Below are 18,022 nucleotides of genomic sequence, written 5' to 3'. Positions count from 1 at the left end.
AGTTCCTATATCGAGCGGAATTAAATTTCATAATACTTGTTTTTTATTATTATTTCTATTTTCATACAACTTTTATATAATACACCTCGTACGTTCATACATCGAGCGGCGATCTAATTTCATAATACTTTTTTTCCTTATGGTTAATATTTTCATAACATTTTTATGTCATACACCTCGGACGACTTCTACATACAAAACATCTCCATTCAACTTCACAAATCATCTTTTTCGACAAGTTCCTATATCGAGCGGAATTTAATTTCATAATACTTGTTTTTCATTATTATTTCTATTTTCATACAACTTTTATATAATACACCTCGTACGTTCATACATCGAGCGGCGATCTAATTTCATAATACTTTTTTTCCTTATTGTTAATATTTTCATAACACTTTTATGTCATACACCTCGGACGGCTTTTAAATACAAAACATCTCCACTCAATTTTCACAAATCATCTTTCTCGACAAATTGCTATATCGAGCGGAATTTAATTTCATAATACTTGTTTTTTATTATTATTTCTATTTTCATACAACTTTTATATAATACACCTCGTACGTTCATACATCGAGCGGCGATCTAATTTCATAATACTTTTTTTCCTTATGGTTAATATTTTCATAACATTTTTATGTCATACACCTCGGACGACTTCTACATACAAAACATCTCCATTCAACTTCACAAATCATCTTTCTCGACAAGTTCCTATATCGAGCGGAATTTAATTTCATAATACTTGTTTTTTATTATTATTTCTATTTTCATACAACTTTTATATAATACACCTCGTACGTTCATACATCGAGCGGCGATCTAATTTCATAATACTTGTTTTTTATTATTATTTCTATTTTCATACAACTTTTATATAATACACCTCGTACGTTCATACATCGAGCGGCGATCTAATTTCATAATACTTTTTTTCCTTATTGTTAATATTTTCATAACACTTTTATGTCATACACCTCGGACGGCTTTTAAATACAAAACATCTCCACTCAATTTTCACAAATCATCTTTCTCGACAAATTGCTATATCGAGCGGAATTTAATTTCATAATACTTGTTTTTTATTATTATTTCTATTTTCATACAACTTTTATATAATACACCTCGTACGTTCATACATCGAGCGGCGATCTAATTTCATAATACTTTTTTTCCTTATGGTTAATATTTTCATAACATTTTTATGTCATACACCTCGGACGACTTCTACATACAAAACATCTCCATTCAACTTCACAAATCATCTTTCTCGACAAGTTCCTATATCGAGCGGAATTTAATTTCATAATACTTGTTTTTTATTATTATTTCTATTTTCATACAACTTTTATATAATACACCTCGTACGTTCATACATCGAGCGGCGATCTAATTTCATAATACTTTTTTTCCTTATGGTTAATATTTTCATAACATTTTTATGTCATACACCTCGGACGACTTCTACATACAAAACATCTCCATTCAACTTCACATATCATCTTTCTCGACAAGTTCCTATATCGAGCGGAATTAAATTTCATAATACTTGTTTTTCATTATTATTTCTATTTTCATAAAACTTTTATATAATACACCTCGTACGTTCATACATCGAGCGGCCATCTAATTTCATAATACTTTTTTCCGTTATTGTTAATATTTTCATAACACTTTTATATAATATACCTCGAACGGCTTCTACATAAAAAAAATTTCCATTCAATTTACACAATTCAACTTTTTCGACAAGTTGCTATATCCTGCCGACCAGACACCAAACTTAATACGGTTTTATAGACACTAGCGCCCTCTGCCGGCCAGTCACCGAACTTAACACTGTTTTATAGACACTAGCGCCCTCTGCCGGCCAGTCACCGAACTTAACACTGTTTTATAGACACTAGCGCCCTCTGCCGGCCAGAAGACTAACCAAACACAGTTTTATAGACACTAGCGCCCTCTGCCGGCCAGACGACAAACTGAACACGGTTTTATAGACACTAGCGCCCTCTGCCGGAGAGACGACAAACTGAACACGGTTTTATAGACACTAGCGCCCTCTGCCGGAGAGACGACAAACTAAACACATTTTTATAGACACTAGCGCCCTCTGCCGGTCAGTCACCAAACTTAGGTAATTTCGTAATACTTTGTTTTTCATAATTATTACTATTTTCATAAAACTTTTATATAATACACCTCGTACGTTCATACATCGAGCGGCGATCTAATTTCATAATACTTTTTTTCTTTATCGTTAATATTTTCATAACACTTTTATGTCATACACCTCGGACGACTTCTACATACAAAACATCTCCATTCAACTTCACAAATCATCTTTCTCGACAAGTTCCTATATCGAGCGGAATTAAATTTCATAATACTTGTTTTTCATTATTATTTCTATTTTCATAAAACTTTTATATAATACACCTCGTACGTTCATACATCGAGCGGCCATCTAATTTCATAATACTTTTTTCCGTTATTGTTAATATTTTCATAACACTTTTATATAATATACCTCGAACGGCTTCTACATAAAAAAAATTTCCATTCAATTTACACAATTCAACTTTTTCGACAAGTTGCTATATCCTGCCGACCAGACACCAAACTTAATACGGTTTTATAGACACTAGCGCCCTCTGCCGGCCAGTCACCGAACTTAACACTGTTTTATAGACACTAGCGCCCTCTGCCGGCCAGTCACCGAACTTAACACGGTTTAATAGACACTAGCGCCCTCTGCCGGCCAGAAGACAAACCAAACACAGTTTTATAGACACTAGCGCCCTCTGCCGGCCAGACGACAAACTGAACACGGTTTTATAGACACTAGCGCCCTCTGCCGGAGAGACGACAAACTAAACACCTTTTTATAGACACTAGCGCCCTCTGCCGGCCAGTCACCGAACTTAACACGGTTTAATAGACACTAGCGCCCTCTGCCGGCCAGAAGACAAACTAAACACAGTTTTATAGACACTAGCGCCCTCTGCCGGCCAGACGACAAACTGAACACGGTTTTATAGACACTAGCGCCCTCTGCCGGTCAGTCACCAAACTTAGGTAATTTCGTAATACTTTGTTTTTCATAATTATTACTATTTTCATAAAACTTTTATATAATACACCTCGTACGTTCATACATCGAGCGGCGATCTAATTTCATAATACTTTTTTTCTTTATCGTTAATATTTTCATAACACTTTTATGTCATACACCTCGGACGACTTCTACATACAAAACATCTCCATTCAACTTCACAAATCATCTTTCTCGACAAGTTCCTATATCGAGCGGAATTAAATTTCATAATACTTGTTTTTCATTATTATTTCTATTTTCATAAAACTTTTATATAATACACCTCGTACGTTCATACATCGAGCGGCCATCTAATTTCATAATACTTTTTTCCGTTATTGTTAATATTTTCATAACACTTTTATATAATATACCTCGAACGGCTTCTACATAAAAAAAATTTCCATTCAATTTACACAATTCAACTTTTTCGACAAGTTGCTATATCCTGCCGACCAGACACCAAACTTAATACGGTTTTATAGACACTAGCGCCCTCTGCCGGCCAGTCACCGAACTTAACACTGTTTTATAGACACTAGCGCCCTCTGCCGGCCAGAAGACTAACCAAACACAGTTTTATAGACACTAGCGCCCTCTGCCGGCCAGACGACAAACTGAACACGGTTTTATAGACACTAGCGCCCTCTGCCGGCGAGACGACAAACTAAACACATTTTTATAGACACTAGCGCCCTCTGCCGGCCAGTCACCGAACTTAACACGGTTTAATAGACACTAGCGCCCTCTGCCGGCCAGAAGACAAACTAAACACAGTTTTATAGACACTAGCGCCCTCTGCCGGCCAGACGACAAACTGAACACGGTTTTATAGACACTAGCGCCCTCTGCCGGTCAGTCACCGAACTTAACACGGTTTAATAGACACTAGCGCCCTCTGCCGGCCAGAAGACAAACTAAACACAGTTTTATAGACACTAGCGCCCTCTGCCGGCCAGACGACAAACTGAACACGGTTTTATAGACACTAGCGCCCTCTGCCGGCGAGACGACAAACTAAACACATTTTTATAGACACTAGCGCCCTCTGCCGGCCAGTCACCGAACTTAACACGGTTTAATAGACACTAGCGCCCTCTGCCGGCCAGAAGACAAACTAAACACAGTTTTATAGACACTAGCGCCCTCTGCCGGCCAGACGACACACTGAACACGGTTTTATAGACACTAGCGCCCTCTGCCGGCAAGTCACCGAACTTAACACGGTTTAATAGACACTAGCGCCCTCTGCCGGCCAGAAGACAAACTAAACACAGTTTTATAGACACTAGCGCCCTCTGCCGGCCAGACGACAAACTGAACACGGTTTTATAGACACTAGCGCCCTCTGCCGGTCAGTCACCGAACTTAACACGGTTTAATAGACACTAGCGCCCTCTGCCGGCCAGAAGACAAACTAAACACAGTTTTATAGACACTAGCGCCCTCTGCCGGCCAGACGACAAACTGAACACGGTTTTATAGACACTAGCGCCCTCTGCCGGTCAGTCACCAAACTTAGGTAATTTCGTAATACTTTATTTTTCATAATTATTACTATTTTCATACAACTTTTATATAATACACCTCGTACGTTCATACATCGAGCGGCGATCTAATTTCATAATACTTTTTTTCTTTATCGTTAATATTTTCATAACACTTTTATGTCATACACCTCGGACGACTTCTACATACAAAACATCTCCATTCAACTTCACAAATCATCTTTCTCGACAAGTTCCTATATCGAGCGGAATTAAATTTCATAATACTTGTTTTTTATTATTATTTCTATTTTCATACAACTTTTATATAATACACCTCGTACGTTCATACATCGAGCGGCGATCTAATTTCATAATACTTTTTTTCCTTATGGTTAATATTTTCATAACATTTTTATGTCATACACCTCGGACGACTTCTACATACAAAACATCTCCATTCAACTTCACAAATCATCTTTCTCGACAAGTTCCTATATCGAGCGGAATTTAATTTCATAATACTTGTTTTTCATTATTATTTCTATTTTCATACAACTTTTATATAATACACCTCGTACGTTCATACATCGAGCGGCGATCTAATTTCATAATACTTTTTTTCCTTATTGTTAATATTTTCATAACACTTTTATGTCATACACCTCGGACGGCTTTTAAATACAAAACATCTCCACTCAATTTTCACAAATCATCTTTCTCGACAAATTGCTATATCGAGCGGAATTTAATTTCATAATACTTGTTTTTTATTATTATTTCTATTTTCATACAACTTTTATATAATACACCTCGTACGTTCATACATCGAGCGGCGATCTAATTTCATAATACTTTTTTTCCTTATGGTTAATATTTTCATAACATTTTTATGTCATACACCTCGGACGACTTCTACATACAAAACATCTCCATTCAACTTCACAAATCATCTTTCTCGACAAGTTCCTATATCGAGCGGAATTTAATTTCATAATACTTGTTTTTTATTATTATTTCTATTTTCATACAACTTTTATATAATACACCTCGTACGTTCATACATCGAGCGGCGATCTAATTTCATAATACTTGTTTTTTATTATTATTTCTATTTTCATACAACTTTTATATAATACACCTCGTACGTTCATACATCGAGCGGCGGTCTAATTTCATAATACTTTTTTTCCTTATTGTTAATATTTTCATAACACTTTTATGTCATACACCTCGGACGGCTTTTAAATACAAAACATCTCCACTCAATTTTCACAAATCATCTTTCTCGACAAATTGCTATATCGAGCGGAATTTAATTTCATAATACTTGTTTTTTATTATTATTTCTATTTTCATACAACTTTTATATAATACACCTCGTACGTTCATACATCGAGCGGCGATCTAATTTCATAATACTTTTTTTCCTTATGGTTAATATTTTCATAACATTTTTATGTCATACACCTCGGACGACTTCTACATACAAAACATCTCCATTCAACTTCACAAATCATCTTTCTCGACAAGTTCCTATATCGAGCGGAATTTAATTTCATAATACTTGTTTTTCATTATTATTTCTATTTTCATACAACTTTTATATAATACACCTCGTACGTTCATACATCGAGCGGCCATCTAATTTCATAATACTTTTTTTCCTTATTGTTAATATTTTCATAACACTTTTATGTCATACACCTCGGACGGCTTTTAAATACAAAACATCTCCACTCAATTTTCACAAATCATCTTTCTCGACAAATTGCTATATCGAGCGGAATTTAATTTCATAATACTTGTTTTTTATTATTATTTCTATTTTCATACAACTTTTATATAATACACCTCGTACGTTCATACATCGAGCGGCGATCTAATTTCATAATACTTTTTTTCCTTATGGTTAATATTTTCATAACATTTTTATGTCATACACCTCGGACGACTTCTACATACAAAACATCTCCATTCAACTTCACAAATCATCTTTCTCGACAAGTTCCTATATCGAGCGGAATTTAATTTCATAATACTTGTTTTTCATTATTATTTCTATTTTCATACAACTTTTATATAATACACCTCGTACGTTCATACATCGAGCGGCGATCTAATTTCATAATACTTTTTTTCCTTATTGTTAATATTTTCATAACACTTTTATGTCATACACCTCGGACGGCTTTTAAATACAAAACATCTCCACTCAATTTTCACAAATCATCTTTCTCGACAAATTGCTATATCGAGCGGAATTTAATTTCATAATACTTGTTTTTTATTATTATTTCTATTTTCATACAACTTTTATATAATACACCTCGTACGTTCATACATCGAGCGGCGATCTAATTTCATAATACTTTTTTTCCTTATGGTTAATATTTTCATAACATTTTTATGTCATACACCTCGGACGACTTCTACATACAAAACATCTCCATTCAACTTCACAAATCATCTTTCTCGACAAGTTCCTATATCGAGCGGAATTTAATTTCATAATACTTGTTTTTTATTATTATTTCTATTTTCATACAACTTTTATATAATACACCTCGTACGTTCATACATCGAGCGGCGATCTAATTTCATAATACTTTTTTTCCTTATGGTTAATATTTTCATAACATTTTTATGTCATACACCTCGGACGACTTCTACATACAAAACATCTCCATTCAACTTCACAAATCATCTTTCTCGACAAGTTCCTATATCGAGCGGAATTTAATTTCATAATACTTGTTTTTCATTATTATTTCTATTTTCATACAACTTTTATATAATACACCTCGTACGTTCATACATCGAGCGGCCATCTAATTTCATAATACTTTTTTTCCTTATTGTTAATATTTTCATAACACTTTTATGTGATAGATACACCTCGGACGGCTTCTAAATACAAAACATGTAATTTCATAATACTTCTTTTTAATATTCACAATACATCTTTTATATATTTTCACTATACATCTTTATTAATGTTAATGTAGAAGGCGTACCGTTGTACAGCGCACATATATGTGTGGTGTATCGAAGTTGACGTCTCGTTAAATTTTAATAAACTCGTTATAATTTACGTAAAGACGTTGTTTCGGTCATTCCACATCGGTGGATTATATAGTTTTCTGAAAGGGTCCCCGTTCTCCTCCAATATATTAACGTATATTGCTAGCGGTTCCCTTTTTAGATATTATATCAATTTATCCACAAATTAAATATCTATTGCGAGATCGCGAATTTAGCTAGCGTTCTATCGTGAGCGATTCATATGCGATCGTCTATGAAAAATATATATTATATTACACTTTTATATATATAATACACAATATTTGCGATAACTCTCATTATTCCGTGCGAGAATAAAAATTTCGTTCATTATTACCTAATGTATAAACCATGTCGCTTACAATCTAGCGAAGGGTAGAGATAATGTCGAAATTGTAGCCCGGTCGACGTAATCATCTAATTTTTCTCATTTCGATTAAATTTAGATAGATTTATAGTCGATTCGGTGAAATTTTATAAAATAAGAAAAAATATAAATAAAGCGTGGCGCTGAAAATTATATATTTTCAATAATAAGCGCAGCAAACACGCAAAAGAAAAAGTAAATAACAATGTGTTTATACACGAATATAGATGATTATTATATTATGTATAAATATAAAGTATATATGTAATATAAAAAACATCATCATAATTTATCCTCTTTTGGATATTGTTATTAAAACTTTTTCGATAATAGTTTTTTATTATAAAATATATATATATATAATAATAATAATAATAATATATATTATATATATTATAAAACACAGTTCCCTGGTTGATCCTGCCAGTAGTCATATGCTTGTCTCAAAGATTAAGCCATGCATGTCTCAGTACAAGCCAAATTAAGGTGAAACCGCGAAAGGCTCATTAAATCAGTTATGGTTCCTTAGATCGTACCCACATTTACTTGGATAACTGTGGTAATTCTAGAGCTAATACATGCAAACAGAGTTCCGACCGGAGACGGAAGGAGCGCTTTTATTAGATCAAAACCAATCGGTGGCGGGCTTGCTCGTCATCGTACAATTTGGTGACTCTGAATAACTTTTCGCTGATCGCACGGTCTCGCACCGGCGACGCATCTTTCAAATGTCTGCCTTATCAACTGTCGATGGTAGGTTCTGCGCCTACCATGGTTGTAACGGGTAACGGGGAATCAGGGTTCGATTCCGGAGAGGGAGCCTGAGAAACGGCTACCACATCCAAGGAAGGCAGCAGGCGCGCAAATTACCCACTCCCGGCACGGGGAGGTAGTGACGAAAAATAACGATACGGGACTCATCCGAGGCCCCGTAATCGGAATGAGTACACTCTAAACCCTTTAACGAGGATCAATTGGAGGGCAAGTCTGGTGCCAGCAGCCGCGGTAATTCCAGCTCCAATAGCGTATATTAAAGTTGTTGCGGTTAAAAAGCTCGTAGTCGAATCTGTGTCCCACGCCGCTGGTTCATCGTACGCGGTGTTAACTGGCGTGTCGTGGGACGTCCTGCCGGTGGGCTTAGCTCGCAAGGGCGGCCCAACTCAATCCCGCCGCGGTGCTCTTGACTGAGTGTCGAGGTGGGCCGGCACGTTTACTTTGAACAAATTAGAGTGCTTAAAGCAGGCCAAAATTTTGCCTGAATACTGTGTGCATGGAATAATGGAATAGGACCTCGGTTCTATTTTGTTGGTTTTCGGAACCCCGAGGTAATGATTAATAGGAACGGATGGGGGCATTCGTATTGCGACGTTAGAGGTGAAATTCTTGGATCGTCGCAAGACGGACAGAAGCGAAAGCATTTGCCAAAAACGCTTTCATTGATCAAGAACGAAAGTTAGAGGTTCGAAGGCGATCAGATACCGCCCTAGTTCTAACCATAAACGATGCCAGCTAGCGATCCGCCGACGTTCCTCCGATGACTCGGCGGGCAGCTTCCGGGAAACCAAAGCTTTTGGGTTCCGGGGGAAGTATGGTTGCAAAGCTGAAACTTAAAGGAATTGACGGAAGGGCACCACCAGGAGTGGAGCCTGCGGCTTAATTTGACTCAACACGGGAAACCTCACCAGGCCCGGACACCGGAAGGATTGACAGATTGAGAGCTCTTTCTTGATTCGGTGGGTGGTGGTGCATGGCCGTTCTTAGTTGGTGGAGCGATTTGTCTGGTTAATTCCGATAACGAACGAGACTCTAGCCTGCTAACTAGGCGTATTTCGACATCCCAAAGGCCCGTCGGTATTGAGTTTCGGCTCTTGCCGTTCGCGGTTTTTACTGTCGGCGTACAAATAATTCTTCTTAGAGGGACAGGCGGCTTCTAGCCGCACGAGATTGAGCAATAACAGGTCTGTGATGCCCTTAGATGTTCTGGGCCGCACGCGCGCTACACTGAAGGAATCAGCGTGTCCTCCCTGGCCGAGCGGCCCGGGTAACCCGCTGAACCTCCTTCGTGCTAGGGATTGGGGCTTGCAATTGTTCCCCATGAACGAGGAATTCCCAGTAAGCGCGAGTCATAAGCTCGCGTTGATTACGTCCCTGCCCTTTGTACACACCGCCCGTCGCTACTACCGATTGAATGATTTAGTGAGGTCTTCGGACTGAGCGCGGTGGCGTTTCGGCGTCGCCGATGCTTCGGAAAGATGACCAAACTTGATCATTTAGAGGAAGTAAAAGTCGTAACAAGGTTTCCGTAGGTGAACCTGCGGAAGGATCATTACAGAGTATTTGTTCGTTTTTAAACAAAAAAAAAAAAACGAAATCAAGTCTGTATTAATTGTAAAAGAGAATTTTCTTCTACAAAATTATCGAACTCTTCAAAAGAAATTTATATATGTTATAAATTATATATATATATATATATATATATATATTATAGATGTATATATATTGAAATCTTTTTTTAATTTTTACAAAATTCGAACAAGTTTCGAATAAAATTAAAAAAAAAAAGATAAATATAATTCATACGTCTATAAAAATATATTTACATATATAAATTTTTCCAATAAAAATATAACGAAAAATTTTTATCATAGTTTATAGAAGGCGTCGACGACGATGACGACACAACAATAACAACATATGTATTATTATATATTATAACGATTGACGGAACGATCATTAACAAAATTTCTTGTTAACTAAAAACGTTCTGATAAAGAATCGTTATTATAATAAACGAAAAATATATAGTTTATTGAAACGTCGTCTGTTGTCGTGTGTGTGTCTATATTTTTATGGATAAATTTTATTTCGTTTATTATATTATTACCTAAGTTTTTTATCGTTTGAAGGTAATACAAGAAAATATCGACAAGATTATATGTGATGATTATGTTATTGAGACATTTTCATCCGGGTACCTAAACGAAATTTAAGCACATGTCGATTCTATCGATATGTATAAAAATTCGTTTTAGAAATAATATTTTATGTATTATTTCGAAGGTGTTCGAAGATTTACGCCCGACCGTCGAAATTTGTATAAAACTTTCAAGATAAAAAAAAAAACTGTAATAATATATAGAGGAGGAATATATCGTGCGAGATATCTGTCTATGCGCGCCTCGTTTGTAATAAAACATGTGCAGCGGTTAAAATTTATCAGATATATCAAAGTACGATATTATAATTTCTCTAAAAGTTTCGAATAATTACCATTTATTATAATATATATATATATATATATATATATATATATATAAAAAATGTCGTTATATAAATTTTCTATACGCGTATAAGATATTATAATAATATTATTAATTTAATAATAATCAAATATTAAAAATACGACGAATAGAATATGAGAAAACGACATAATAATAAAATGATTACCCTGAACGGTGAATCACTTGGCTCGTGGGTCGATGAAGAACGCAGCTAATTGCGCGTCAACTTGTGAACTGCAGGACACATGAACATCGACATTTCGAACGCACATTGCGGTCCTCGGATACTCGTTCCCGGACCACTCCTGACTGAGGGTCGTATCAATTTAAAAGACTGCTTAGAATTTAAAATTTTTCTATTTATTAAAGAAAAATAATGCCTAAGCGTGTTGGATGTGAAACAATAACGCACACTAATTAAGAAAAAACACATGCACATACAAACTTGTGCGTATTTTTTTTTGTATTTGTGCGGCATCCTAAAGTGCGAAAAGCAGCGTAAATTTTTATAGAAAAAGTTACGCAATTTTTGAACACAACCCGCTATACCATAAATTAATCGTGTATTTATATGAAATACATAAAATTTGTTTGGTAGAGAGTTATATTTATATATAATATATATATATTATACATATATACGACGTATATATAGTCGATAAATAAGTGTGTGTATATATAATATATTTATGATAAAATGATAACGCGGTCGTCGTGTCCGAGAGAAATAATAAAGTTTCGAAGACTGGACGTCTGACCAGTGTTTTATTTATATCATTTATACACACGGTATATCGACAAAATATATGAATTATATATATTAAAAATATTATATATGTATAAAGGCTGGTGGTGTGTTGCTGATGCTGATGCTGATGCTGCTGCTGCTGCTGCCGACTCTTTAAATAAAAACAAATAATGTTATATTTCATATGAGAGATGATTATGATAGTTTGGCGAATTGTATTTAAATATTATACGAGATATATTATAATATATCGACCTCAGAGCAGGTGAGATTACCCGCTGAATTTAAGCATATTACTAAGCGGAGGAAAAGAAACTAACTAGGATTCCCTCAGTAGCTGCGAGCGAACAGGGAAAAGCCCAGCACCGAATCCCGTGGTCGATATCGGCCACCGGGAAATGTGGTGTTAGGGAGGATCCGTTTATCACGAGATCGTGCGGCGCGTCCAAGTCCTTCTTGAACGGGGCCACAGCCCATAGAGGGTGCCAGGCCCGTAGCGACCGTTGCCGATTGCGTGAGGATCTCTCCTGAGAGTCGGGTTGCTTGAGAGTGCAGCCCTAAGTGGGTGGTAAACTCCATCTAAGGCTAAATATGACCACGAGACCGATAGCGAACAAGTACCGTGAGGGAAAGTTGAAAAGCACTTTGAAGAGAGAGTTCAAGAGTACGTGAAACCGTTCAGGGGTAAACCTGAGAAACCCGAAAGGTCGAAAGAGGAAATTCATTCGCGTTTCGATAATTGAAGTTGAACGTTTGTATGACGGATATTGTTTGTGTTTCGGCATATTACAATAAATCGCGTTTTACGTTTTTCTAATCGATATCGAACGCGTGCACTTTTCCTCTAGTAGGACGTCGTGATCCGTTGGGTGTCTGTCTAAGACTCGAGGTGGTAGACCACTTGATTTTATTCGAATTCATGGGGACCCTCGATGTTCCGACAGACTCGCTCGACGGTAGAAATATGGCGCGGGGCCGCTAGATTAATTAGCGTTCGGCCCGTAGCAAGAGCGTTTCGTGTTTGACGGTAATCGGACATAATGCCGATTCTGTCCCGGAACGACTGTTGGTTACGGTGTTCTCGAACAGACCTCGTTTTGAAACGCCGATCAACGACGCTATCGATTTGGGTAATTTCAGGACCCGTCTTGAAACACGGACCAAGGAGTCTAGCATGTGCGCGAGTCATTGGGAAATAACTAAACCTAAAGGCGTAATGAAAGTAAAGGTTTACCTCGCGTAGACCAAGGGAGGATAAGCGATTTGCAAATAAAAATTGTAAACGCTTCGCACTCCCGGGGCGTCTCGTTCTCATTACGAGAAGAGGCGCACCAAGAGCGTACACGCTGGGACCCGAAAGATGGTGAACTATGCCTGGTCAGGACGAAGTCAGGGGAAACCCTGATGGAGGTCCGTAGCGATTCTGACGTGCAAATCGATCGTCGGAACTGGGTATAGGGGCGAAAGACTAATCGAACCATCTAGTAGCTGGTTCCCTCCGAAGTTTCCCTCAGGATAGCTGGCGCTCGTAGCGTACGAGTTTCATCCGGTAAAGCGAATGATTAGAGGCATTGGGGTCGAAACGACCTCAACCTATTCTCAAACTTTAAATGGGTGAGATCTCCGGCTTGCTCGAACTTATGAAGCCGCGAGACTCGAATCAGAGTGCCAAGTGGGCCATTTTTGGTAAGCAGAACTGGCGCTGTGGGATGAACCAAACGTCGAGTTAAAGCGCCAAAATCGACGCTTATGGGATACCATGAAAGGCGTTGGTAACTTAAGACAGCAGGACGGTGGCCATGGAAGTCGGAATCCGCCAAGGAGTGTGTAACAACTCACCTGCCGAAGTTACTAGCCCTGAAAATGGATGGCGCTGAAGCGTCGTGCTTATACTCGACCGTCAGCGGCATGTGCGGTTCGCGTTTTGCGCGCGACCATGAAGCTCTGACGAGTAGGAGGGTCGCGGCGGTGTGCGCAGAAGGATTGGCCGTGAGGCCGTCTGGAGCCGCCGTCGGTGCAGATCTTGGTGGTAGTAGCAAATACTCCAGCGAGGCCCTGGAGGACTGACGTGGAGAAGGGTTTCGTGTGAACAGCCGTTGCACACGAGTCAGTCGATCCTAAGCCCTAGGCGAAAGCCGATGTTGATGTGGTGTAGCTTTATTTACTTACGTAAAAAGTTTGTACACACCCATCGGGCGAAAGGGAATCCGGTTCCTATTCCGGAACCCGGCAGCGGAACCGTCAAAAAGTCGGGCCCTCGCAAGAGAGTTCGTCGGGGTAACCCAAAAGGACCTGGAGACGCCGTCGGGAGATCCGGGAAGAGTTTTCTTTTCTGCATAAGCGTTCGAGTTCCATGGAATCCTCTAGCAGGGAGATATGGTTTGGAACGCGAAGAGCACCGCAGTTGCAGCGGTGTCCGGATCTTCCCCTCGGACCTTGAAAATCCAGGAGAGGGCCACGTGGAGGCTCGCGCCGGTTCGTACCCATATCCGCAGCAGGTCTCCAAGGTGAAGAGCCTCTAGTCGATAGAATAATGTAGGTAAGGGAAGTCGGCAAATTGGATCCGTAACTTCGGGATAAGGATTGGCTCTGAGGATCGGGGCGTGTCGGGCTTGGCGAGGAAGTGGGTCACGGCTGACGTGCCGGGCCTGGGCGAGGTGAAGTAATTGGAGCATCTCTCTTTCCTTCCTGGTTGGAGTTTGTGATAATTATGAATCCGAGTTCGGTCCCGTGCCTTGGCCTCCCGCGGAACCGTCTTGCTGCGAGGTTCCATATTACCTTAATCGGTATTTGGATATCCTCTTCGGCCGCCATTCAACGGTCAGCTCAGAACTGGCACGGACTAGGGGAATCCGACTGTCTAATTAAAACAAAGCATTGCGATGGCCCCAACGGGTGTTGACTCAATGTGATTTCTGCCCAGTGCTCTGAATGTCAAAGTGAAGAAATTCAAGCAAGCGCGGGTAAACGGCGGGAGTAACTATGACTCTCTTAAGGGTTAGGAACTGTAGCGGAGAGAGTTTTGCGACCGGAACTTTTGAAGGCGGTTTAGAAAGCAACAGGGCGACCATTTCTGTTAAATTCACTCAAAGCCTTTGAATCCCCGGTTGTGAGCTTTTAAAGTTTGCAGCCCCTCCTAATCAAGTTCTGTACACCTCCCCGTGGTAGAGTCGGTAACACGCTAGAATTTATTTTAGCGTGGCTAACGTACAGAGCGCCCCAGATAGGATTCTTAGTCTTGATCCAACACGGCAATCTCTTGTCTATTCTAAGAGATTGGGATCATCCGAAGACTGCCCCACGGTCACCTATCTGGCTCCTTTATCGGACCGTGCCCACCTCCAGACTCCTGGGGGTTTTAGTTTTAGGGATAGTACACCTTCCGACTTTTTATCTAAGTGGTAGACAAGTCTTTTCCTGTCTACCCAACTATCCCATATTTATTGAATCGAACTTACGACAGACCTAGTTTCAGTCCTAGAACTATGGTCTTGTGCATATGTGGTAAAACTTTCGCCACTGATACTGGGCTTCAGACCCATTTAAGAAGGCTACGCTGCCGGGGTGCACCCCCGGCTGACGGCAATGTTTGCTCCGTATGCAAACAAACTTATAAAACATACGCTGGAATGCGACAGCACATGCGGAGAGCACACCCCGTGGAGTACAATGAGGAGCTTGAGAATCTCTACGAAAAGCCTAATGCCCCCGTTGAATTCGAGGATGAGGACTATATAGAGATGGCCAAACACGAACTCGCCTATACTGGCCGTTTCATAAATAAACATCTCCAAAGTATCTATCCTAACCGTACAATCGACTCTATCAAATATAGACGGAAACAGGATAGATACAAGGAACTCCTCGAATTCTTAAGAAAAGAAAATAACATCGAGGCCCGCGTAGACGTTCTCGAACAACTTGAGAACGAAAACGCGCGGCCCCACGAGGAAGCAGAAGGCGAAGTAGTGGAGTTCTCTCTTCTCGAGAGTCCTAGAGGTCGAGGCAGGGACTCAAGCTTTAAAGATCGTCAGAGTCTTAATCCGAATGCTGAGGAGTTCGTACCCATTGCGATAGAACACCGGCACAATACAATCTCTACGTTTTTATACGATTATTGGCACGCTAATGACGGATGGAATACTTATGATAGCACTTTATTCCGTTACTCTCAATTCACCAACCTAGACCGCCATAGAGAGGGAGTGAGAAAAGAGGTGAATGAATATATTACTGCTCTCTTCAACGAAGCAGGGACTGGGAAGCCCAAAACGAAGGCAAACGGAAACCGCAGGGCCCCAGTCTTTAATAACAGGAACCATGAGCGTTCGTATAAATACAAAGTCGTCCAACGACGATATCGATCCGATCGAGCCGCTTTGGCGCGTGATATCCTAGACGGGAAACCGCTCTGGGGGGACGATATACTACCTGACATTGCGTCAATAGAGTCCGAGTACAGGGGCATATTCGGAAGTCCCTCTCTCCTAGACAACGAACCAATCTTAGATCAGAAAGAGGAACATAAACTGGACCAGCCAATTACAGAGTCAGACATCCTCTGGGCCATAAACACTTCAAAATCAGGGGCGGCTGGTCCAGACGCAGTGCCCCTGCTAGCTCTCAAAAAGGCCCCTGTGAAGAGATTGGTTCTATTGTATAATGTCATGTTTCTCTTTGGAGTTACTCCCGAGGTGCTCCGAGGGAACAGGACAACACTTATTCCAAAAGGGGGGGACCGACGCTTGATTAACAACTGGAGACCGATCACAATATCATCGGTCATTGTCAGGGTGTTTCATCGTGTCCTCGGTAAGCGCTTCTCGGCGTTACCGATACACGCCAACCAAAGAGGTTTCATGAAGATCGATGGTGTCCTGTTGAATAACATCTCACTCCAAACGCTCATCAAGGAAAGAAGACGTAGAGTTAAGCCATACAACATCTTGTCGTTGGACCTTTCTAAAGCCTTCGACACAGTATCGCAATGGTCCATCCTACGAGCTCTGAACAGGTTCGGTATAGACGAAACAACTAAAAGGTATATAATGGACTCATACCAAAAATCTTATACCATAGTCTCTGCTGGCAACAAGAAAACCAGGAGAATAAACATCGATAGAGGCGTAAAGCAGGGAGACCCTTTATCGCCCTATCTTTTTAATTTAGTAGTGGACGAGTTGGTTTGCGAACTAGAGAATGGTGGGTCGGGCATACCTGTCTCAGATGACATGAAGGTGTCAGTACTAGCGTACGCGGATGACCTAGTGCTGTTGGCCGAGTCTGTCAAGGGTGCCACTAAGCAGCTTAGAACTGTTACTGAGTTCTTTGCGAAGCGAGGGATGTCGATTAACCCGACAAAGAGTGTTGCCATATCGGTTAACGTCAACCGAGGCAACAAACACTCTTACGTGGTTACTCGGCCTCTATTCGCGGCAGAGGGTCAGTTCATCCGCCAATTAACACCTCAGGATATGTTTAAATACCTGGGCAGGCGGTATGGAGTCATGGGACAGACTCGATCCACCATTTCCGACCTCAAAATCCAGCTCGACAGAATAAACAAAGCAGGACTACAACCAGCACAGAAACTGAACATCATTAAACATTTCTTGTTGCCGCGCATACAAGATCAACTCCAAAGCGCCATAGTCACCAAGAAAACTTTAAAAGCCGCTGATACGATCATCAGAGTATCCGTTAGAAAGTTTCTTGGTCTGAACCGAACATGTGCTGATGCTTATCTGCATGCCCCTATAAGAGGTGGCGGCCTGGGTATAACTTGCTTATCCCAACAAGTGCCCGCCATTATGAAAAGACGCTTTAATAACTTGATAAATAGTGCTACGCCAACAACGGCAGCTGTTCTTTCCCTGCCTTATAGCGTCAAACTATATGAAAAACTGTTGAAGTGGACAAATAACAGCGGCGGCAGCAGTAGCATCATCGCACGGCAAATGATCGAGAGGCTGGAAA

The 18,022-nt window shown here is 39.7% G+C and overlaps 2 non-coding genes and 1 pseudogene across 2 annotated transcripts; all 3 read left to right on the top strand.

The window, feature by feature from the left end:
- Positions 1-8,424: 8,424 nt before the first annotated feature.
- Positions 8,425-10,346, top strand: LOC130903278 (small subunit ribosomal RNA). The gene has a single exon (XR_009060671.1). It is a non-coding gene; the product is annotated as a small subunit ribosomal RNA (ribosomal RNA).
- Positions 10,347-11,461: 1,115 nt separating this feature from the next.
- Positions 11,462-11,617, top strand: LOC130903288 (5.8S ribosomal RNA). Its single transcript, XR_009060678.1, has one exon. It is a non-coding gene; the product is annotated as a 5.8S ribosomal RNA (ribosomal RNA).
- Positions 11,618-12,297: 680 nt separating this feature from the next.
- The window catches only part of LOC130903285 (large subunit ribosomal RNA), an 8,281-nt pseudogene continuing 2,556 nt past the window's right edge, over positions 12,298-18,022 (top strand).

This window comes from Diorhabda carinulata, unplaced genomic scaffold (genome assembly GCF_026250575.1).
Source record: "Diorhabda carinulata isolate Delta unplaced genomic scaffold, icDioCari1.1 Dcau_19, whole genome shotgun sequence".
Lineage (NCBI taxonomy): Eukaryota > Metazoa > Arthropoda > Insecta > Coleoptera > Chrysomelidae > Diorhabda > Diorhabda carinulata.
This window is presented reverse-complemented; position numbering and strand designations above follow the sequence as displayed.